Raw genomic sequence first — 25651 nt, 5'->3', positions numbered from 1 at the left:
GTCTCGTGTAAAATGTTCGTTTATAGTCGAAAGACACGCTTTGCACGAATTATTTATTTATATGTATACATATATATATACATATATATATATATGTGTGTGTGTGTGTGTGTGTATACTTTTTTTTTCTATGTTTATACGCAATCGTATAAACACATGTATTATAGCCGCGCAGCTTACTTTTCCTTCCACATTTTACGACTTGAAATTTTACGCCGGACGCCAACCTTCTTGCAATAATTTCATATATATATATATTTCATATATATATATATTTCATATATATATATATATACACATACACATACTTTTGAATATACACTCAATTTACATGAATTCGGTTATTTTTCAGTGTACTTAACATTGCCAAATCGTCGATTTGAATTGTATTTTTATCACGCCGAGTCACTGTCTATAGTATAGTAACCGGAATATCATATCGTCGTTGAAATTCAATTCTTTGTGCATTTAAGAGCAATTTTAAGTTCTCAATTAGTTTTCGCCTATATTGCGTTGGCCGGTTTTTATGCAGCAAATTTCTTTGTACTCCCAAGTAAAGTTTAGCGCTAAGCTTTGGACAATTTTGAATTTTAACGCTGGTGAAAACAAGTGTAGAATCGTAAGAACCAAAGCTTATATGAGTTTTAGTAATTGCAATACATGTTGTAATGATTTACTCGTTAGAATGAAATGTTAAAAAAATAAACAATTTGTATCTCAGATTAAACTTCTTTAAGGCCTATAAATATATTGTTACAAATTTACTTTCATCGAGGAAAAGCAACAACCGTGTTCAGTGAACTTTGTGCTGGATCTCGAAACATGTTGAAAGTTGAATATTATTTTCTTATTATTTTATCGCTCAGAGGCTTAACGCCGTGCGTTTAAAGCGATGAGTAGGGATTGAATTCAAGGAGCGTATTTCCCAAGAGAGAAAATATCTCTCAAAAGTTTCCCACCCTAGAAATGGCCTCGGGGCAAGTTGCGAAATTTTTCCTCAAGATAAAATATTCATTACACTTAGGCTTGGGAGTCTTGAGTTTCGGGTGTGAGACGGGAGGCTGTGAAAAGTTATACGCTTCTTGAAAATCCATCATGTGTCAAAAGTGACAAGGGTCGCCGGCTAGTTTCGTCGAACAAATCCTAGTTCACGAATAGGTCATACAATGCTTACAGTAAATTAACGACGCCAAGTCTCCGGACCTTGCACAAATGCAGATTTATTCACGCGTTTTGCGTGGCTATTGTAAAAAGTGATTCGCGACAAAAAAATTTACGAAATATTACGAATTTTCGTACAGCCAAGTCACGATTGCGGTTAATGTGTTAATCAGCTTCAGTTACCGCCTCAAATACGGTGTATGATTATAATCATGTAAGAGGTAATTACTTAGTCCCGTTTAATTAGGGCGAAATGCGAATGTCAACGCAGCTGAGCATTACGTTTGGAGAAAGAGCTTTTAAAAAAAAAGAAAAAGAAAGAAATTTAATTAAGTAAAGCTATTTGCAAATTAGGCGCAGAGGATGGGTGTGACTGGTCCTTACGTGTCAGCCAACGTGCGTCGAGATTTTTTAAACGAAACAAACCCCAATTTGTTGTTTCAATTTCATTGCACTTCTCCCGCCCTAACGCACCGACGACCTTCCATCGTGTGACATTCCTTCAAAAGTAGGTTATAATTATCATGCGCGGCATTTCACAATGCCAATTGTACCAACGTTGGACCCTCAACATTTTTGATTTTATTGAAGAGAATTTTTTTGCGGTTGTCCCAACTCCGAAACAGTACCTACACTCAATTTTTTCAGATCTTTTCGAGAAGATTTGTATTACTTATGATTTTTAAAAACGGCTGCGGGTAAAAAAACAGAACAACCAAAAATTAGAATGATCAGAATTCCGAACATAAATATATCGAAAACTCACGATCACGAAAGAACAAAGTGGTGAATCTTCATTAAGCTAGAAATAATTGAAATAGAATATAAAAGTATCGAAGCTTGAGGTTATAGAATTTATAATACACAACTGGTGAAAATTTCGAAAGGCCATTAGCGGAATGAGGCGAATGCGATTGCTCTCAAACGCAAAGAAATAACCTTCGGATGGATCATAAAGTAGAATTTTCATCTATTCGAATTCATAAATGCGAAGGATCAAGAATCGGAATGGTTGGAACTCCGAGTAATAATCTCATAGAAGGCCCAGAATATAGAATTGCAGTGTATCAGAATCGTCGGGATGAAGAATCGTAATATATCAGAAGAGTCGATAACTCATAACATATTAGGAGCCAAGAAATATAAGTTTATGATGTCAAAAGTCGTATTCAATCTTTTAATGAGATAAAAATATTGCAGAATTTGTTTGATTCCGTATATAAAACATTTTACAAGTCAAAATGGATTGGCTGAGTAGACTCGGAATGTGAAATTCTGGTAGCAAGCCATCTTTACGGTTGCTTTCGGAATACTGACCTTTCCGAATCGCACGATTCTGAATAATGACCCTTCTACATTCTGGATATCTGTTTATCACCGTTTCTAGACGATGAAGTTCTAACTTTTACTTTTATAATATTCGGACGTTTGAGAATATGAAACTTTCTACAAATTCGTTCTCTAGAATATTGATTCTATACATTATTAAATTCTGCATCTCTGAATTCTTGGATTAACGTTTTCTGAAGTAAGTGATTTCGGATAATAGAGCCCTCTAATAAATACATTTTATCTAAACTGCAGCTTTTTATTGGGCACCATCCGGGACTTAAAATTTCTGATAGTATCTGTTCTCTCCTATTTGTTATTCATTCGGAATTCTGGACATTCTGATTTTCGGTGTTTCTGATTTTTTACCCCCCGGACTGTTACTCAAACATTTTCGTATATAAAATCGGATTTTTCTTATGGATAAGAAAATTGCAAATAACTAATTAGTTTAGAAACAAATTAGTTTTCAAAAAAGAGTAGAATTTGCAATTGCCGGCCCACTCTGGATTCAAGCTTGAAAAATTTAATACCTATCACAAGATTTCTGAGAATTTGTTCAGATTTTTTAATTACGGCACATGACATGTTCGTTATCAGAAACCACAAGTAATACAAATTTATTCAAAACAATCTACTGCTTTGGCGTTGGCACAATTGGATAAAATTTTTTGAACAAAATCAAAAATGGCGAGGATTCAACGCTGGTAGACTTGGCGTGGAATGCTCCATATAGATTTTCAGGATGAAAATTTCGACCTGGCTGCAATTTGGATATATTATAATGTACACGAAGACGCGAAAATTCTATAACTTTTAACAACTTAGACCTTACCGTTCATGACAAACACATTCACGAATTTTATCACGATTTCGAATTGAACCTTCGTCTTCGGATTTTCATCACTGCTTGTCGTCGAAGCGAAACAAACACGACCTGTCGTAATTTTTTGTGAAAACAGGCCTGATATTTCCCAGTATGTAATCCATTTCAATGTAGATCCTCAGGAAATGGTTAAAAAAAAGAAAATAAATAAAATAAAAAAATAAAAAATAATAAGTAAATACGTTGTCTTAATTTTATTCTGTAAAAAACTATACGTTTTGAAGTATCATATCTTGAGATTTTCAAAGAGGGGATTCAGAATGTGTTAAGAAAATTCGATTATCCATGGAATATTTATTATACCGATTTGATTATGATCCCATTTTCATCCCACTATAAAATGAAAACAACTCATTTTGATTTCCTTCGCATATGAGGGACTGAAATTGTCGAAAAATCTGTTTTTTTGGCAGCCCCTGAGGATTCATCTTGAAACGGATTCGATATTTAAAAAAATTATACCTTTGGCACAAAAAAAAAAAAAAAAACTCGCTAGGTTCAATTCAGAAACTTGATAAAATTTATCAACCTGTTGGCTCAAAGCCCAAAAATTTGAGAATTTTTATATCTCAACGTACACTATGAAATATTTTCCATAAGCTGGTCGAAAATTAGTGAATTTATGACCGGTTTATGACCGTTTCACCTGCTCGGTTTGAAAAGAACAACGAGTGCCTTTTAGAAGGGAAAAATATGGTATACCAACGTACCCTCAACCGTTGCCATGCGTCGTTAATTTGACCTCCTAAAACCCAGTTTATGGTTCACTTGACCCAGAACATGACAAACGTGACTGTTTTCACACTTCGGATAAATTATCACCGGACGTTTTTTTTTTTTTTTTTTTTAAATAAAAATATCTCACGCTATCTAAAACCGCCCTAAATCGCCTGCAAAACTAGCTGCCTCAAAAACTGAGGATTTTTGAAAACCGTCACTCGCAGAATTTACGAAGCAATTATTTTTCACCTAATTCTGGTTTCGTTAATCGATGCCCATCGCAGTGTGCAACGTGAAATTAATCAACGAGTTCCAAAGCGCGGTGCAAATCTATTTATGGATAGTTATACAGCAGGCGAACGACGGAAGTCGAGGGGTATAATTTGCATGTGTAATGCACGGCGTTCCGGAGGATCTTGGATAAAGTTGATTTTGACCTTAACAGATTGGCAAAGCAGAGATTCGATCAAGGTATGATTATTTCTGGTAAACTTGAATACAAGAATAAAAGAAACAAGACCGAACTTATAGTGGGTGAATCGATCGAATTGAATAAGAATATGATGGTCGTATTGCACAAATATCAAGCGAACTGCGAATTTTGTTAGTATAAAAAAACTGTACAATGACGGAAGCGTGACGGATTCTATTTTTCTTCCCATTAGGCAGATACTTTTAATTGAAATAATAATGGGAATAACGAAATACTCGATATTCTTCACCTTGTATGAATGTGGTTCGCATCCACCTGAAAACCAATGTGACTCACACGTGTTATAATTAGTATCCTATCCTCGATCTCACCGGCATATAGACAAGAAAGCGCAGGCTGGTCTTGATCGATATTTAAAATGGCCGTAAAGCGTGTCTCGATAACATACGATTAAAATATTTTATGAAAATTCACCAGCTGTTTTACCGCTGTGAAACAAAGATAAAAAAAAAGGAATAAGTCTCTCAGTTTCACCTAATTTTCAAAATAATTACGAACTCAACAGTGTTCATAATTTATATAATTAACATTTTTGAGTAATGATAGAAATTTTTTTGAACAATTCTTGAATGAAACAGGCGTTGCGATATATTTTATTTTTCAAGAAAAAATTAATGTATTCCCATAATTTTGCATAAATTCTTCCGATGTCTCAAGATTGCGAGATAAATTGTTCGCGTAAATTATCCGGATTTGTCGTTATGTTTTTGTGTAAAAATACTCGGACGAATATTTGTCGCAGATTTATACGTTCGTTATACGCGTATATCGAATGCGCACATTTTGCGAATAAATATTTCTTCTCTATTTCTTTATAGCGTTGTTATCGTTAAAATAGCGGAATCTCCGACACGTGAAAAACATCAACTCACGTCGGGTATCGTATAAAATATACTCGTTGAAACGTGCATACTTAAATCGCGTGAAACGCTGCAACGCCTAGATTTTCAACGAAGGTGATATTACGGTATTCAAGGATCAAATCAACGCCAAGGTAGATGAATGAATCCTTCGGAAATTCTAACGATACGTACGATAAAATTTCCTCGGACAATTCCACTTTCAAACTTTATACACCAAAAACTTCGATAAGTTATTACGGTGTTTCTGACCGTCTCGAATCCGCGAGGTGGTTTCAAACGTCCAGTCAATCCTTAACTCGAGTCAAGGAACAGGACAAGGAGGTCGGGCCAAATGAAATATGCCATCGATTTATTCAAATGCCTAGCCAATAGTCATTATATTGGCCCGCTAGAGTTGAACTTGTGAGTCTCGCCGTCAAGGCGCCGAATGGCTAAATTGCAAAATCGTTTTGCCGGTTGAGAAAACTTGGGCACTAACATCTCTTGCCGAAAAATAATCGTCTAGCCTCAGAGTTCTGAGCATAGAATTTTTTAATAATTTTTCGCACTTTCCCTTGTGTTTCCTGTCATATCGTCAGAGTGATGAAATCCGATTTTCGATATCTTCGTTTCAATTCGTACGTTTTAGCATTTTTTTTTTTTTTTCCATAGACAATAACATTTTTTCGAATGTAATAAATATCGCGATCAAATTTCGTTATTACAAATAAACGTGATTTCGTCCGTTAAACAACAATTGTTCTTCTGACCAGTTTCCTGTTGAAAATTAAATGACTTTTCTTCGAATCGAAGAAGTATTTAGAAAAGTGAACAAATCCCTTCTCTGTGTATATTCGTATGAATTTCATGTGCAGGTATATGTTATCGATCTTACTAAACTACGCAGCATATTTTCTAACAACCCAGAATTCAGAACCTGGACGATTGATTATCTTTATGTACGATTAGAATTCACGATTACGTTATAATGATTGAAGAAAAACGACAAAAAAAAAAAAAAAAATCATTATTAGTCGGCCAATATTAGTGTAATTCGTTTGTTTAAGATTTCACGATTCCGCAAGTCATATCAGAGACCTGGCTATAATTTTTTTATTTTTTTTTTTTTCTATCTTATTGTTTTCCATTTGACAAATATCGGTATAGCTACCTATTTATTACAGTGATTTATTTGTTAATTTATTTTTGCGGAGGGTGTCGGTTTATAAAGATAAGCTTTTGTTTTCAGGACCTAGTTTTGCACTGTTTACTGTGCAAGCGCGTGCGAATACATTGTAGTGATTTTCTAATGTGCAAAATTGAGTTGCACATGCGACTCATCGCTGGGTATTTAAAGCTACGTGTGATTAAATTTTATTTGCCAATTGTATTTCTACAAATTTCACGTATCCGTGCTGCGAGCTACGATTAGGTAAAAACTGACCGTCCTCGTGTGATTCGGCAAAAAAAATTTGAGTTTCATCCAAAACTACAGCCGCGAAAAACTGACCCAGGACCTATTAAATGAAAATGAATGATCGCGCATTAAGTATATTGAATAAAATAGCGAGAAAGTTGCTGCTTCACACCGTCGAAGATGGAAATTTTTCTTCAATAAGCATAATTTTTTTTTTTCGACGTAATTGCGTAGTGAAAAAATCGCGAAACGAATGATGCGGTTAATTAACGGTGAAATGAACAATAGACAATTCTGAAAACGGTATTGAAACAAGTCTATTAAGAAACTCGTTTTCAATATCGCGAGAGTCACTGTATACACCTATATTTATAGCTCTGATAGCGATCGATTTTCATCGCGCAACAAGCAACGGAAAAAATAAAAGCAATGAAAATCCGGGACTACGGAGTCTGTCGGATAATTGAAGAAGAGTATAAAAATGTTTCGCAAGTGCCTGCGACCATGGTGAAAGAAAAAAATTGCATCAATGAAAAACGGAGAAGAACTGTTTTTTCTTCGCTGCACAGTTATTTAGTTTTGAGTTTATTTGAAAAAAAAAAAAAAAAAAAAAAAAAAAATGGCACTCACTCGCCTCGTTTAATTTCTCCTCTTCAATTACCTGCGTTATCCGGGACGTTCCGCACCCTGAATACGAAACGGTTACGTCATTCCCAAAAGTAACTTGATTAATTCAAAGTTGGACAGCATTCAAGCTTACCTGCACACATTGGAAAGAAATTTATCGATATACACCCGTCTTCGTCCGACGGACGAGGATGAATCAACCGAGCCAAATAGTGCATGAGATCGCGGTTACACCGTAACATTCGCGTTTCCGGTTCTTTAAATCTATGCCTATAATCATCCGTCACGGAAAGACCCGTCAAAATTCGTTATCGAACGAGCGGCTAGTAACTGGGGCAACAAAATGCACGTTAGAATAAACACACATAAATAAAAAACGGGGAACGAGTTGATGATGTTGAGATGAGGTTTTTTTTTTTTTTCTTCTTTTCTTTTCCTTCTATTCGTAAATTTTCATTTTTCGAAAATTTCAATCGAGGTGCACCGTAAGAATGATCCCGACACGGACTTTCGTAGATCATATTTCGCGTCTATTTTCCGTCAATCTCCAACACTGTCCGATTTTGAATTTCCGAATTGACCGCAGCGATCGTTTTTATTTCTTTTTTTTTTTTTTTTTTCTTTCTTTCTCGCGAATTTTGACATCACCGTTTTTGAGGGTGTAGAACGTGGCTCGGAATGATCGGGCTATTCGCGGATCAGGTTCTCCTCGACGAGGTGTCTTTTTACCTACTCGTGCCTCACGAGGCTTTCGCTCTTTCGGTCAGGGTGGAAACCGAGTTCTTCTTACCTTGGTGCACTGTTTAGTCCGTCAACGGGGGTGTCTGGACGGGCGACTGATTCCGGTGCGCTACCCTCGCGATTACTTCCACAGTCTCCGTAACTCCGTCCGTCTTTCCGTTCGTTCCGCTCATTCCGTTCGTTCCGTTCGTTTGCTCGTCCTATCGCTCTGCTCCTGCGCGTCTCGTCCAACCCAACCCGACCCAAACTACTCAATACCCCATGCTGAGGTACCTGCCGTGCAGCTAGGGTGCTCTCCGTCTATTCGGCTGATGGGAAAAACTGGCAGAGAAATCGAAAGGACTAGTCCTGGAATCTAGCAGGATGCTTATTTCGAAATTTGAGAAGCTTCACTCGGAATATTTTAATTTTTTCTGGTTTTTGGAACCCTCTATTTCGCTCTTGGGAGAAACTGGCAAGAAAATCGAACAGACTAGTCCTAGAATCTGGCAGGCATCCCGTTTCAAAATCTGGGAAGTACCGAGAGAAACTTTATTTGTTCGGATTTCTAGAGTTCTCTATTTGGTTGATCGGTAAAAGTATCAGGAAAATCGAAAAGACTAGTCCGAGAATCTGGCAGGGTGTTCACTTCAAAATCTGGGAAGATGTACCGAGAAAATTTTGATTTCTTCTGGTTTCTAGAATTATCTGGGAGGCTGTACTGAAAAAAACTTTACTTGTTCTGATTTTTAGAATTTACTAGTAGAATGGCTATCGTTGATTAGACATGTGGTTGCTGCATACGAGTTACCATGATCAAAAAGAATAGCAACGTGAGCCGAATTTTTCGATTATTGCTACAAAACTCACTTTCATTTTGCATCTATAATTACATTTTTTGTTTACAGAGACGAAGAACGGAAAGGACCGATCTTGCAGAAAATGGGCCACTTTTACTGGTTACTGGTATCCTACTGTGAGTAATAGTACTTGCGATTTTCCGATTTCTATTAACGCAGAGTATGTAAAGACACGATTTTTCGAAAAAAATATACTTGCTATGCGAAAAAAATAGACTCTGAGATAGCTCGGCCAATTTTGTTCAAACACAGATTGGTTTTAAGGCATATTAATCCGAATCAATTGATCTCGTTCGATCTAAATCGGTATGCTTATTTTCGCGTTATTGTTTGTCTGGAAAATTCGCATTTTAGCAAGTAACTCGGGAACAGTTAAATCAATTTCGCCTAAAATCTAATCAGTTCTAACAATAAGTAAGGAATAATAGCATCGATTGAGACTGAGATTAACGAAATTTGTCCTCCCGCTCTCAAATTATCGTTGGAAAAAATTGACAAGTTTAAAACATCGAGGTCAAGCAAAAACCCAAAATTTCATTTTTGACGCGATTAACTCGACCTTTCATCTAAATCGGAAAGTTGAACTTAACAGAATGTAGTTCTCTGTTCCTTGTATCAATTTTTTCAATTTTTGTCGTACAAAATACACAGGCTGCTTAACTGAACTGCAGTTTACTTTCAAAAAAAGAAAAGTCTGGAGAACAAGTGTATAACCAAAGCGTGTCTTCGTCTTCCTCTTCTTGTTACGCATTTTTCGAGAAGAAGATAAAAATCTTGAGGTGAAAACTACAAACGACACGCAGATAGTCATCAAATTCTGTTCAACGGCTGCCGTTAACGCGATGACTGTTACTGATTGATCATCGACTTGCGCTAATTGGCAATGACATGATCTATCGTTGGATACCGTACTGATATCACGCCTCCCTAAATCAGTAAGCCCTCTTCGTATCAGTCGACTTTTTTTCTGAGATGTGTTGCTATTAATTCTGAGCAGGAATATATCAGAAGCCCGGAAATAAAACAAGGATACTTTTTCAACTTTCGATCCTTTTTCTGCTTTTCCATATTTTTTGCTCACATCTGCTGAGAACGTAAAACGAGATTGAAATTAATAACTTTAACGTGACCAGGCACTGAGTAAACTATTATGGTTTTGGAAGATTTTGGAATTATTGAGTTTCTTTTTCTATTCACCCGCAACTGCAAACTATACATTTTTGTTTTCCAAATATTCTCCCGGCTAAATCTGCAGTTATAAACTTTAATCGAAGTAAAAACTACAGAGTTTTACGTGTAATTTATATTCCGAAACTTAGTGGCGCAGAGGCTTGTTTACCTAAAACAAACTTCTTCCGTTTCTGTATTTGCTTCCTTGTTTCTTGAGAAGCGTTTCGTCCCTTTCGACCTCCGACTACTCTAATAAAATTCAAAAAATATCATGCCATTTTATGGATCATGGATAAATCTGTGTAGTATAATACATAGGTATATGTATATGAATTCTCCCCTACGATAAAAAAAGTTTATTTTTCTGAGCAAAGAACGCGCAGCGGAAATGACGGTCATATGCTTGAACTGCAATTGCACCCCAAGCTCCGCCTCCGTCCCTTACCTGAGGGAGAAATTACACCCTTCGCAAGTTCAAGGGATTCTAATACCGCGATAACTGATCGCTATAATCCAATTACCAGTCTGTGGAAGAAACTGATGGATATTTCCTTGGACACGTGTCTTCCTGCATAAACTTGACGCCAATTAAATTCACCGCGGTACGTTAAACTAATTCGAGAAAAATACCTCGAAACTATCAAAAGGAATTATATATCCTCTGAAATTTGTATCCTACAATTTTGGTTTTTCTCACGCGTTGGAAAACGTTACTTTGAATCTTAGAAGCGTTGATTTAGATTTTAGCACGAATTTTTTTGCTACAAAAGTAAACGCCATTTTGTTCAAAAAGAGGTTTTTCTTTGAGGAATGTTGAATCAGTATTTGGAACTAGGAACTATAGCTATTTCAAGCTATATTGCAAGCGAACATTTTCTCGGTTCAACTTTTTTTTTTTTCTTCTCAACATTTTACAAATTTAATAATAATGCACAGTGGTATTTGTGATAGCAAAAAATTGTAGAAACTTTGTTCGAAATTACCGCTTTAAAAACCTATTTTTGTGCATTGCTATAAAATTCTGAACAACTCTACTCGATAAAATGATGGGAGGGGTTTAAATTCTGGCGTTGAATGTTGTAAATTGTAATGCGATTGGATGGTCTCAAATATTCCAGAAATAATTTCACACCTTGGAACTGCACGTCGCCTAATTAACGAATCATCGATTTACAAGCGACGCTCGTGTTTTATTCTATTATTATACGCTCATTGCGACATGCATACAACCGTATTCTACGATTTTAGGGCTTTTGCATGTCAGCAATCACTGTACACACGGAGTAATAAATACTCACCGTAACGTCGTCATGTTGCATCGAACTCAAATCAAAATCAATTCAAACTGAAATATATACGTCTGTTTGACGGTATCAATAATTCGTCTAGACTCTCGAGTCGTTGTGAAATTAAGTCCCTTGTTTGCAATTGACGATGCTCGTATAAAAATTGTTTCAATATGAGAAACGTTCGATGATGTGAAAAAAAAATTAAATTTTCAACGTATTAACAATGATTTTACATTTTTCTCTATTATTATTATTGTGTTTATTTTTATTGTTTTTCCCCCCCCAATTATTGTCACAATTTTACAATTAGTTATCACATTTCAAGTTGCAAGGGTATTTATTTATTTTTTTTTTTTCTTCTAATTATTGTAAATATTTGACGACAAAATCTTCGATCAGCTGGGAGATATAAACCTTTCGTCGAAATGTCAGTATCGTAACTGAAGGTATTATGTACATAGGTATGCAGTTGACTTTGACAAGGGGGGTTTGCATCTGACGTACATAAGTCAGCATTATAATTATTTTTTAGCTGATAATCAATATGACTGCGTGTACAGCTACTTTGGAATTTTCTAGGCACGATTACGTAGCGTGTCTTGCATCAAATTCTCGACAAGCTCTGCGAAAGCCGGTTTCCAACAAACTGCGAAAGGATACAACGAATGTGACGCTTTCTTCGGATCATTTATTGTTATGCATATCAACTTTTAATTTTTATAGTCTCTAGCTATTGTGAAAATAAGACTGGACTCATGCGAACAGAGACAATTTCTTTCTTCCATACGATAATGGTTTGTTATGTCTTATAATTACGACTATCGTTAATTTCAACTGATCAATAAAGCACAAAATTAGAGGTAGGTTTGAAGTTCCGAATTTGAAAAGTTCCGAAAACTCGTAATTCCGAATTATTTGGTGGCAAAACTTGAAGTAAAGTAAGCAAATTTTTACGAAACAACAAAGTTTCGACTGGTCGGAAAGCCGACGGCTCAAAGTTCCGAAATATGAAATTCCAATAATTCAAGTTACGATTGAGCAAAGTTCTGACAGGGAAATAATTCCGAAAAGTAAAGTTTCGATGGAACGAAATTCCGAAAGTTAAAATATATTCACACGACGCAGTTTACTCAACGAGTGGGTGTAAAAAATCAGAAAAACCGAAAATAGGAACGACCAGGATTCCGAACGTAAAAATATCGAAAATCCAATACAAAGAAAGATAAACGTGGTCAAATTTCACTGAGCTAGAATTTCACGGAACCAAAAATCTTCGATCATTCCGAATTTCGATTATTTCATATTTTAAAATATCTTGGAACTTTGACTTGTCGGAGTTTTGCCCTTTCGCCATTTTATCTTTTCGAAACTTTACTTTTTCAGAACTTGAGTTTGTTTGATTTCTTTACTTTAAGTTTCGCGACAAAAAAAAAAATCGGAACCCGTCTCTTTCGGAACTTTTCAATTTCGGAATATCAACCTCGCACCAAAAATCAGAAAAATTTCCGTAATGAAATTGAACATTGATCGATGTGTGCGATTTTTTTCGACGGTCTGAAAAAAATATTGAAACGAATGACAACGTTAATTGATATTGGCAGGCTTGACTTGTCGCAAAATGTATATACATAAATTGAATAGCCTTATGAATGTATAATGCGTTCAACTATTTACGGCTCGGTTCGTACTTTGTGTAATTTATAAAAGTAGGACAATTCGTTGCGGTCAGTCAGTTCGCCTCGTGTGGAAAAATATACCATATTTTTGTTTGCTTATAGCAACGTTCGTAACGCAGGTTCTGTATAACAATGTGAACCGTTGTATGTGCCTACTTTGTAGGTACGTAACTACATACAGCATAGTGACGCAAAAGGCTTGGATATATTTAACCCAGCTGGCAGAATCGTTAACAAATCAAGCACACTCACCGCCTATCGTTATTATAATGCCTGCTTAATAAACTCTTTCGAATTGTTTCGCGTTTAATGCGAACACGTTGTGTATAAAATGGTGTATGCGCAATTTATCGAATCGGCGATTTCCAATCGAACGACATCAGAATTACAGAAAGAAACGCGACTGCGTTTAACGTCATTTTGAAATACAATTATAAAAATTATTCCAAATCTGTAGAGAAAAGAAAAAAGAAAAAAAGAAAAAATTTTTAATGTTAGCGGAGCGTGTTTTTCAGATTCTTCAAACGCGGAACGAATCAAGTGTCGCAGAATTTATTCCTGTGTGAATGTGATTCAGGATTTAAGCCGGTACGCGGCATCTCTGCTTTAAGATCACGCTAAAATTACAAGTAGCGTATCTATTTGCGTTTTTGAGATGCCCGCCAAAACGGAATAACGCATATAAACGTTAACCTACATGATGAGAGAAAAACACGAGCTTGTCCCCCACGGCAAACGCAATTATACGAACGCTTGGGAAATCATTTCCCAGTAATCCCTGAATAATAAATAGTTTTAGGATCGTCGTGTTGTATGCATAATTATCCCGGTTGTTATCGCTCGCATGATTCCGTTTTAGAATTTCGCTCGTCGTCAGAAGCCGCATCGTTCGATAAGGTCGTCGTCGTATCACCCTGACCTTCGTATCCGAACGTGATACCTTAATCATAGATAAGTTGACTGTTTTAAAATAAAATCGTCATGTATCAATATAAAATATTTTCCTATTGATTCGAATTATTTTTTTCAGACAACTTTCTTCAAATTTTTACAAAGTAACAATAAATTTAAACCTCTGATAATGTAGGTACTCGTATATTATATGTTCACAGGATTTTGCTTCGTGCGATTAATTTATGCGTTTACATTTTTATCGCCGGTTTGATACTTGCCCCTTTATTTTTTCTTTTGGTACGTAATGGATGACTGCATACCTGAAACAAAAATGATTAATCACACTGTTAGTCTAGTTCGTAATATTTGCGATATTTGCGAAGCGATCTTACGAAACTTTTTATAGAAATCTATAGAATTGAATTTAATTCATATAATGTAGCCAACAAATTTGAAATTAGATCGCACTGTTTCAGCTGTAACATTAATATTTCTCTACGTTTACATTCTCATCATTTTCATTTCGTTTTTCACCCAATATCGACTGTGGACTTTTTGTATCGGAAAATCAGAACAATAAAAAGATTGAGGATGTATAATTAAAGAATAAAACTGAATAGGACATGATAATTCGAAGTAGATGAAAATTTGTGTGAAGAAATGTATTTTTACACGAATCTATTTCGTTTATACTCCTCGTGCTCCTAAAAATTTCATTCTATTCATAAATCGTGTTTATATATATTGATACATAATTTATTATCATTACTGTTATTATGATATTTTATACTATTTTTCAACCGACAATCTTATACCTATTATTAGTCCAGTTTCCGTGTAATTTTTGTCACTTTAAAAAAAAAAACCGCAGAGTGAATCATCAGAGACCCAGTTTTGAAAACTTGCAAAAATGAAGTTATATCTATTTGGCAAGACGATAATATCTCAAACAATTATAAATGTCTTTTTCGTCAGTTATGATTTTATTTCCTATTCGATAAAAATAATTTAAAAAATACACGCAAATATTCAAATACTCGATGAAATTTGGGCACGTGTATAAATTTAACAACAGATAAACGTTAAATCGTTGTGCAATTTCATTCCGCAAAAAAACATCGTGTAAAAAGAATAACGCAAACGTTTCTTTTCCATTCCTGTCTCTTCCTTCACTAAAAATTATTTTCATCTTTTACTTGAGTCCGGTAATGTCGTTTCTCTTTCACAGCAACTGTTGGAACGAAGTTCTCGTATTTTTCTACAGTGGCGAAAGGTTATTATAACGTTATTAAACACAAGCTAAGCCCGTATTCTGTCGACTAAGAAGCGACTAGGACTTGTATTTTTATACCTACCGCTACACCGTAGAAGATCATTTACCGACTAACAATAAGCACGGTTTTCCCAGCCATTGATTCATACCGCAGCATTAAATCGTTGCAGGGTAAAACGCCATTATTCATCCGGTAACAGCTGCTCTACTTTCATTCAACGGCGCGACTCTAATGATTTCGAATCTTCTTACGATTAGCTTCGGATTTAAGCCGATTATCTATACTTGTATCAGTTATCGGTACGTGTACGAATTTACTTGGTTTGTTTTGTTTAAAATTTTCCACACAATTGATGTTATTTTTCCCCACCATTCACCCTCGGAGAAAAAATTTTTAATATAATTTTTATTACTACATTGACGAGTGATTCGAAAGTAGTGAACGCGATTTCCGTTCACCGAAATTAGAACCCCTTTATCCGGTCGATGAGAAAAAAAAAATTGTTGAAACGCTTTCTTTAAAAATAGCTATTTCTTTATTTCTGACTAATGACTAATGTCGAATTAACCAAATGAGTCTCGTTCCGGAAATCTCTGAGCTTGACTCCCACATGTACATAATCACTGATTTATGTCGCGGGTGTAAGAAATATGTTCGAAAGTGCAAATCGAGCGAGAAACGTTTTCGCGCGATGCACAAGTATGAAAAAAATCTCTACGCTCTTTTATAATTTCCAGAGAGCCGCGGCGGCGTGTCTGAGCGCGGAAGCCGTACATAAAGCGTTTTGTCTGTCTCCTCTTCTACATACACATGTGGAAGAACGAATCCCTTCGCTGCAAACACGCACAAAATGCCCCAGTTCGACATGTCCGACAACTGCACTCACAGACGGTGAAAAGTCCCCGACACACCCCATAAAATAGAATCAATGAACCTCCCACAACGGCTTGCAGCTGTCATTTTACACGCTTTCCCTTCGCTGTTCATGGAGTATCGCTTGGAAAATCGAACGAAAAGATGATTTTCTTTCCTTGAAGGAAATCGGTAGATCGGAGCCGATAAAGAAGATCTCCAACGGTCTACTTTCAAATTCACGAACATTTTTTGTATTTGCAAAATACTTGCTGCATGTCGACAATATTGACTACTAAATTTTCCTCTTACGTATTATTTACGAATGGAGTTTCGATGAAAATTTGTGCCCACTTTGAAGACGAGGTAATTTCGTTTTGAAATCGGTATCGAGAATCAAATAAAAAAAACTACCAAACTTTTACAACATTTTATAATATTCAATCCCAAAAAGTAGACAGATCGGTACAATTGAATTGCACATCTAGGTATGTATACCTACTTTCTATAGGAGGTCAAAGACCTGTACGTAGGGAGAGAAAAGAGAAGAATTTTTCTTTCGTAGAAGAAATTTTTTCCACGGGCAACCCAGATTTCATAGAATCACCGAATCCCGATTTTTCAAATGGCTAATCCTGTCAACTATTTGAACGGTGTAAAAAGTGCAAAAAAAATTGAAAGAGAGCAGAAAAATTAGCCGTTCTATTTGCCACGGAAATCCCCGAATATGTTACACGTTCGTCTTATGGAGGATGGAAGTAAGGAGAAGTATCTCATATGGGTTTTCGATTGAAAAAGTTTCTACCAAAAAGCGACAACTAGCGGTTCGACAAGTCGCCGGAACGGCGTTAATAACCAATAACGATTCAATCTGATTGGCGCTTTCCGGAACTTTTGCTACAGCAGCGCCATCTTGATTGTAAAATGTCCTCATGACGTCAGAGGTCAGTTGTCGGCGCCATTTTCTCACCACATAACCTGAGCGTTTAACATTTTAATGGAGGCAAATCGTGATTCTTTCAGTTTCAAATTACTCGCGTCACATAAATTAATGAAACATCGTAAATAATGTACCTGTTCTACCATCCACAAGGCGAAAAAACACGGTCAACGCTCATCTGTTAACCTGGTAAAGTTAGTTTGATTTTCTTCCCACCAGATGACGCATTGCAAAGTGACAATCCCAATACACGGAGATAGTCCTCCTTACCTCTACCCTTCGTGGTTTATCTATAAGTATCCGAGCCTTCGTCTCGTACTTTCCGAAACTCCTAGCTGATCCACATCACTCGAACCACGTGCTAGACTCTGAGCGTTATTTTTACGCCACGAAAAAAGTCTAGGATTCAAGATGTTGAGGAGGCTTAGGTGCGGAAGTGCACCTCTTAGCTTTCAACGACCCTGCAGCGCAGCTGAGAAAAATGCCTCGTCTTCTTTACTGGAAATGCATTGTTCTTGCATTTTCACTCTGCATAGTTACAGCTTGGACTTATTCTACCCGGTTCACTAACGCTGCTATTTGGGTCATTGTTGCTTCTCAAACTCTGCAGTTTGCATTATTAAATTATAATTGTAAATAGTTTCACCTGCGTTTATTAAACTGAATTTTGAAGAATCTTATCTCAGGCAACTAAACATTTTCGAAAATATAAAACTTTTGGTGTAGTTTTTAGTTAAAAATCGTAGTTCAGTGAACTGTATATTGAAACTGAAAGTTTTGATTTTATTTCACGTCTCTACATTTATTTCATTTTAGTTTGTGAAAATCGTCGAAACTCTGAGAATAAAAGTCTCATTTTATTCCACTTTCCGGGATAGTCCAGAGGATTGAAGAATGGAAAATTCAAACTAAAGAAAACGGGGAAAAGAGGGAAATGCTGTCAAAGTGCCGAGCGGAAATTTTGAAAGGTAGACAAACGAACGCGCGACAAGCAATTAAGTTTTTTTTTATCCACTCCTACAGTCCGGACAGAATTGAATAATAGAAATTCATACGGGAAGCAGGATGAAATTTCTCGAGAGTTCCTAATAACCACTTTATGTGATGGGACGATTGTATACAGATATACGGGATGCGAAAATTCACTGTACACCTACGTTTATAACCATCCTTTGATCCCGCAATCAGATAGAAGACTTGAAACGAAGATAAACGAAACAACAATCGATCGCATTAAGATGATGATAATCGTTTTCCCACGGACGAGAAAGGATGGCTGCATATCTCATTTGGCCAATTAACTTCCTTATATACATACCTTTTATATGCCTCTGCATTTAAACTGCCTGGGAATAGAGTTGAATATTTTTATATCTTACAGCAACTGACGACGTGCAGCGACTGCTTTCTCCGTTGTCGAGTTACTCACTCGTGAGAGATAATATTCAGCTGCGTGATTTTTCATTACCATTATCACGTACAAAGGTTTCCAATTTCCATCAAAATATACTCCAATTTTTTAAACGTGAATTTTAAAATTCGGAGCCAATGCGGTTGAATCGTATCCAAGTGATGGTTAGGTCACACAATAATAATAATAATAATAATAATGATCTTTTTTGCAAATACTGTGCTCTATACGCGTTGAGAGTATCTTGAAACTGCTTTGCTTGTGAACATAATTTTTTGGAATACAACTTTTATATTATATTCTTAGAGTATTGTCGGATCTATATAGACATATATGGGGCATTGTATGCGAAGTCGACCAACGTCTGATACCTACACTGAGAGAACAAATAATTTGCAACAAAAACTAGCACTGATAATTTAATTTTCAAAAAAACACGAAAATAAATGAAAACGTTCGTTACAATTGTTTATAAATAGACTTAACGTTCACTTATTGATTTCAAACACCTATTGACAATTAAAAAGTATTAGGATTAATTTAAAATATGTAAAAGAAGAGTATACGGTGGGAAAAATCGGTACTTATAATGATTCATAGCAAAATTTTTAATTTTTTTTTTTAATTTTCAAAAATCGAAAAAAAATTGTTCATACGGAGGGCCCACGACCAGACCGATCTTAAAAGTTGTCGAAAGAAGAGTACTTTGCAATAAAAAACTTTAAAAAAAAATCGAAAGGGACACTCACTTTCAAGAACACGATTTAAAATTTCGAAACTCAAAAATCTTAATCACAAACACTTCAATTATTTTTTTTTTTTTGTATTTTTTTTCTGTAATGGCCGTCTAAAAACATAGATTTCAAAAACAAAGAAACTTCAATTTCGACCGTTGTTAAGAAAGTTATTAACAAAAAACCCAAAAAAACGAGCGATGTTTTGGAAAATTTGGTATTTGTTTTTAACAAGTCGTCAAAAAAATATCAAAATTTTCCAGAAAGGCTCTTATTAGGGGTACTGAAAAATATAAAAAAAAAAAAATTGATGAAATCAAAAATAAAAATTCTTCGAACCGTCCGATTTCGCGGTGGAATGCCCCACATATAAACACGTTAAGCCTAAAAAATTTACCGCATAAATGTACGCGTAGAAAATTTGCGTACTCGTGCGAGTAAGAGAAAAAACGCGAGGCAATATGTTTCTGCTTGACATTACGCAATTGGAAGACCTTTGTCTCATTGCCGGATGCTTCTTCAGAGATGAAAGCAATCACCGGTGGGTTTGGCAGAAGGACTTGGAGACTCTTCAAGGAGGAACAATGTGTCATTAAATCATTCATACGGAAAATATTCCGACGGACCCGAGATGCTTCGCCGATCCATCTTCATACGAATTATTTCACCTTCGGCTCAATTATTCTTCTAGTTATTATTATTATCATCATTGTTATCATTATTTCAACTATTTTTATTACGGCATTAATCATGTATGCACGCGTATACCTGTAGATACGATAAAATTGTTACGTACCTACTTCTGTAAGAACTTCTTACCGGCTAAAATTCACCGCGAAGTAAGTAACGAGTGAAATTTTCGAGCGAAAAATCACCAAATTCACCGACACTATTTGGGACTTGTCGAGTTTGAAAGGAACGTGGGAACAGTTGTCGTGAAATTTAATATCGACTCGATATAACAAAAATGACAGAACTGATCGAACATTAGGCAAATCATTCTCTGAAACGAACGAAACTTTTCTTCAATTCAATCCTTTCGATGCTGACAAAGTATTATCCGCACGTTTCATTGAACCGGTATTTTGTCATTATGCGTGAAATAAATCAATCTTTCGGAATTAATTTAATTAACGTTTACTTTAGGGTACGGTAGAATTTGAATAGTTTTTCGCTTCAGCCTGACGTCAATTGGATTTAGAACTAATCGCTGATGAAAAAATTGAAAAAAAAAAAATAAATAAAACAACAGTAATTTTCGTGCTAAGCAGGAATTGTCGAGGACGATAAAAGGCGGGATGAAAATAGAGATCTCGGCCAGTCAGGCAAAGGTGGAATCGCTATTCTCGGAGTGCTGACCAATGCTTTTCGACTATATTGCACGACGACGTACGAAAAGGTCGCACGCACTTTGTTAGGTATAACAGGTGTAATTTCTTTGCCAGTGCGGTTGGGTTTGTTGAAATTTTTCAAATAAAGCATCCGTACTACTTGAAAAATTAGAGGACCAATATAGGTGTCTTAATGTTTCGAATAAATATTATATTTTAATAGAAAAAGAAAGCGATGAAACCGTAACGCCGAGGAGAAAACAAGCGTTAGAAATGAGTAAAGACGCGCAGAAACGAAAGAATAAATAATTGCTGAAAATACATCACTTGGCCGAACAGTGAGTGGCTTTGTACGTTTTGTGCAGTTTTAATTACCGGTTTTTACAACGATATTATTTATCCAGTACCGCGATCAGATAATTAATTATCGTTGGCGCCGTAACGCCTGCAGCAGTCTGCGGCATCCTCGTGATTCTTTCTGCCGATATTTGCTACGCAGTCTCGTTTGTAACGATCAATCGGAAATAAGCGTCGACCTGCAGTGTATATTATTGTAATTTGCGCGGATTTTACGCTCAATTAAGGATTTTGGCGTGACGAATACTTTTGTTAATCTTATTACGAGATAAACTTACATCGAGTGATTATAAAATTATTGTATTCGTCTCAGATACGAAGATCGATTGGAAGATTTCAAAAGTTACAATTTGATTCGATGAATTCAACCTGTACGGTGACTTTTTTTTATTCAGAAGAAGATCTTCTACATTAATTGCAATGTTGACCTCGTTGAATGTATATTATAACGTTAAAACATTGCACCGATATTGATCATTACTCACAAATTGACTACGCAATGGAAATCGAACTAATCTGCTGTATTTTCAACTATCTTCAATCAATTTCAACTGAAGCACCGATATCCAAGCTTCTGTTTAAAACTACAGTATTTTCAATCTTCATATTTTTAAATACGTCTGCGTAAATGACCAATATAATAATTTGATAATGATTTGGTGTACAGATATGTTGCTAATAAATGAATCGAGTGTTGACTCGTACAGCGAGAGTAAGTCTTCTTAGGAAGATGTTGGGCCTCCCTGTTTTACCGACAACATTCGCAATCGATTTTCACCTTTATTTCTTCTTGTAAGGAATAAAATTGTTGCAAACTTCGGAGAATTGTACCTTTTATGATCCTGTTTGCGTCGTAACTGAGTACAGTTCAAAAAATTCGTGACAATCGACATAAAAAAAAACATAAAAATAAAACAACGTACGCGATTCAGTCGTACAATAGCTCGCTATAAACTCAAACCGAGTGAGAATCCCCAGCGAGTATATTCGTGGTGTTTTCATGAATTTTATGAACTTCTCTGAATACCTCTACAAGCACACCTGCAAACTCGATTATTTTCCGAAGTTTGAAACTATTCTATTACGCAGTAAACACACAAAGCGAATCTCCGATCTTCTAACTCGGTCGGTACACTCTGACATCCCCTCAACTTTACCGATAAAATACGAATCCGTTAACGTTAATTCAAATCGTAAATTTGGAATTCGAATATCATAATGATCGTTTACATTAATGACTTGTCAGCCTGAAATATCAAAAGAATTCGTTTCTTATTCCGACATTTGTGTAAATATATTTTAGGTTTCAGTTATTTGTCTACAATCTTCAATTCGTTTATTTTTCTCTCGATACCTACTTGATCCTTAATGCTTATCAATTAGGCGTTTTCATTTTCTGACCGATAATATTGGAGAAATCTGTGCAATAACATCGGTAAACGGTGCTTTTGTTGCCCTTGATATTTGAGTAGCCTTAGTAAGATTTCATGTCAACGAAATTGGCTCTAGTTATTTATTTTATCGACATTTCCATACATGACTAGAAAAAAAAAAAAAAAAAAAAAAAAAACAATAGATTTAGATGAAAAATTCAATTTTTTTTTCAACATCTACAGTTTATCAAAAAAAAAAAAAAAAAAATACTACACAGGTCGTAAAAAAAAATTGTTCTTCCGTTGTCTTCATTTTTTTCCGTAAACACTTTGATGTTCTAGAACGCAGAATTTACGAATAAAATCACGATTATATTAGAAACCATCTCCCTCCTTTCAATATTACAATAACATGAAAAAGGAATAGAGCCAATCTAATATAATCATGATTTTATTCGTAATTCTACGTTTTGAACCACCAAAATTCACGGAAAAAATTAGTTAATTAGTTATATATATATATATATATATATATATATATATATATATATATATTTTTTTTTTTTGTCGATCATCGCACAACCAATAATAGTCAGCTTTCAGCTTTTTCGCCGCAACTTGTAATCGAGTCGAACGCTCTCGGATATCTCGGTAATATTTCCCCTCGGTTTGCAGTCTTGCGCTTGGACGAGAATCCTGAACCCGGCGGGATGCTGTGCCTGTCGTGCCTTTGCCACTTTATTGATTGCAACGAAAGCTTCCCCTTGTGGTCGTCCCTTCCGACTCCGTGCTTTGCTACTTTGAACGCAAGTGTGAAAGCGAGATTGTGACGTGCAGGCGCGAGTATGCCGGAAAACGAGACCCGGCTATCCGATATTGTTACAGGGTTGATACGCACAGGAAAAGCCTGGAAAACTCGGGGGATTTCATAAATAAGTCTGAAATTTTATTCCCTTGTAAGAAATCAGCACGTTTTTGTAACTCCGTATAAACGAAGCTGCGTAACAAGTGTTAAGTTGACTCGAAACGCAATGTAATGTACCTTTTTACCAACATTTGTTTTTGCCTTTTGACGAAAATTACAACCTGTCGTCGGGAAATAGATTTGTGTAAGTTATCAATTGGACGATATTAAAAGTAGGGTCATTTAAAAAAAATTTATCATTATTCTAGGTGGTATATGTGTACTGAGAAACTCTTATTTTCTGGCCGGAATACCTGGAAGTGTCGGGAAATTTCAGATTCAAAAACATGTACCGACTCTGATAAAATACAGAAAATTAGGGCCTCCGCTTACAGTCTGGCGAAATAACCCTGAGGCGGTTATTAGAAACCGAACATGCTGAAAGATATTTGAGGATTAATTTTTTGATTTTTGTTCATCTATTATTTGACAGATTGGGACAATAATCTTTGAGCAATAATCGATGGTTGAACAGTATCGCTTGATTACATCGGTCGATACAATTCAGCGGTTGCGGTGCGAGTTTATTAATTGTAAAAACGAAACGGCGTTGAAATCAAACATGTATGCTGTATAATGTAAACGGCGAAATTCTTCTCACTTAGTTCGACTTACAACCTTTTCAGTTTTTCATGGCGTATTGTTACGTGCATTATTACTTTCGACTCTCGATGCCTCGAATGATTATTTCGCAGTTAATACAATGCCCAAGTTGTTATATCGGTCGCAAGCTACGCCTGGACGTTCAGGGTTACGCGGTTGCGTGGCGTCAGCTTAGGTAATTTCTGTAAATGATGTCACCAATTACTGGATTCGACATAACAACAATTCGCCGCTGTATTAAGCATGAATTTACGTACTTATCGCAGGCTGCTGGTCCACCAGTATCAAAGTAAGGAAATATAACAAAAGCCAATGAAGTAAAGGAAATAAAAGCGAAGTTGAGGTACATACCAGTTTTCTGGAATTCTTTATCCACGCCGATGAATTTCACCATTAAAAACAATACGCGTATCCATTCCAACTTCGTATATGCCAAAGATTTCCAGTCAAATCCATCAGACGAATGGAAGAGGAGAGAATTCGTCATCTACTCGTGTCGGATCATTCCGGTAAAAAAATTTGTCAATACAAAAATCAGGAAATCAGTTTCGGCAGACTCGTTGCTACATTCGTTCATTAGGACGTCGAGGTTAATTTTTTGCGCGTTTTTATCACCTCTACAAATAGCCATCGCGTGTGGCCGGAATTCAAGCTACAAATTTATTGCCAACATTTTCTTATACTCAATTCCGCGAAACCGCTACAAGATGTATTATCGATTGTGCGACAGATAAAGTCGTGATGCCAACGATAAGATGTTCTATTATTGTTGCTATTGTCACGTCAATCATCATCATAATTCCTTATCTCATATATAACTCCTATCTCAATCCCAATTCCGATAATTTTCTGCACTCGTACAAGCTGCTGATTTTGCGTTCTGCAACAATCGATATGATACGACCTGTATAAGAGGCATTCCACGCCAATTCGACCTGGGTTTTAACCTTGACCTCTCAGATTTGGCGAGCGATTTTTTCTACGATTGTTCTCACTTTGAAAGGTACTCTGTTATTTTATTTTTTTTTTTTTGACTCAATTTGATTTTTCTCCAATTTTTAGAAACGATTTTACTGAATGACCAAAATTAAAAATTTGTATAATTCTGAAAAATCCTGCGTAAAATATAAAAATTTTCTAAGCTTGGAATTGGAGTAGACCGATTTTCCTTTCTTACTTTTTTCAAGCTTTTTCCAAAAAACAAAAAAAACGTTAACAAAATTAGAAACGAAAGTCATTTTACGGGTACAATAAAGAGAAAAAAAATCTTTCGATAAATTTGAAAAAATTTTCATATATCCAACGTGACATATAAAAATGTTTCAGCAATCATCCATAGTAAAATGACTTCCGCTTCTAATTTTTTTTAACGTTTTTGTTCGGAAAAAGCTTGAAAACAGTAAGAAGGGAAAATCCATTCCGGGTCCCAGCTTGAAAATTTTGATATCTGACGCAGGATTTTTCAGAATTTTTTCAAATTTTTAATTTTGGTCGGTCGATAAAATCGTTTCTAAGAATTGTAGAAAATTCAAATTGGATCGAAAATAAACCAAAAAAAAAAAAACAGAGTACCTTTCAAAGTGAAAACAATCGTAGAAAAAATCGCGCGCCAAGTCTAAGAGGTCAAGGGTTAAACCTAGGTCGAATTGGCGTGGAATGCCCCATAATCAAACGCCTGTGTTTCTGGTCTCGTTGTCGTTTAGCCATGATTTAAACTTGACAGTGACC

General features: G+C 35.7%; 1 protein-coding gene and 1 long non-coding RNA gene across 3 annotated transcripts in view; one reads left to right on the top strand and one right to left on the bottom strand.

The window, feature by feature from the left end:
* Positions 1 to 9171, top strand: part of LOC124305657 (uncharacterized) — a 34277-nt gene extending 25106 nt beyond the window's left edge. Inside the window, exon 3 of the long non-coding RNA XR_006908410.1 lies at positions 9104 to 9171. This is a non-coding gene — a long non-coding RNA (uncharacterized LOC124305657). The remainder of the gene's footprint in view (positions 1 to 9103) is intronic.
* LOC124305571 (microtubule-associated protein tau) overlaps positions 1 to 25651 on the bottom strand; it is a 59942-nt gene that overhangs the window by 23879 nt on the left and 10412 nt on the right. The gene's annotated exons all lie outside the window — the stretch shown is intronic.

Source organism: Neodiprion virginianus, chromosome 1, assembly GCF_021901495.1.
Source record: "Neodiprion virginianus isolate iyNeoVirg1 chromosome 1, iyNeoVirg1.1, whole genome shotgun sequence".
NCBI lineage: Eukaryota > Metazoa > Arthropoda > Insecta > Hymenoptera > Diprionidae > Neodiprion > Neodiprion virginianus.
Note: the sequence above shows the minus strand (reverse complement) of the source record. Positions and strands in the feature narration are given on the sequence as shown.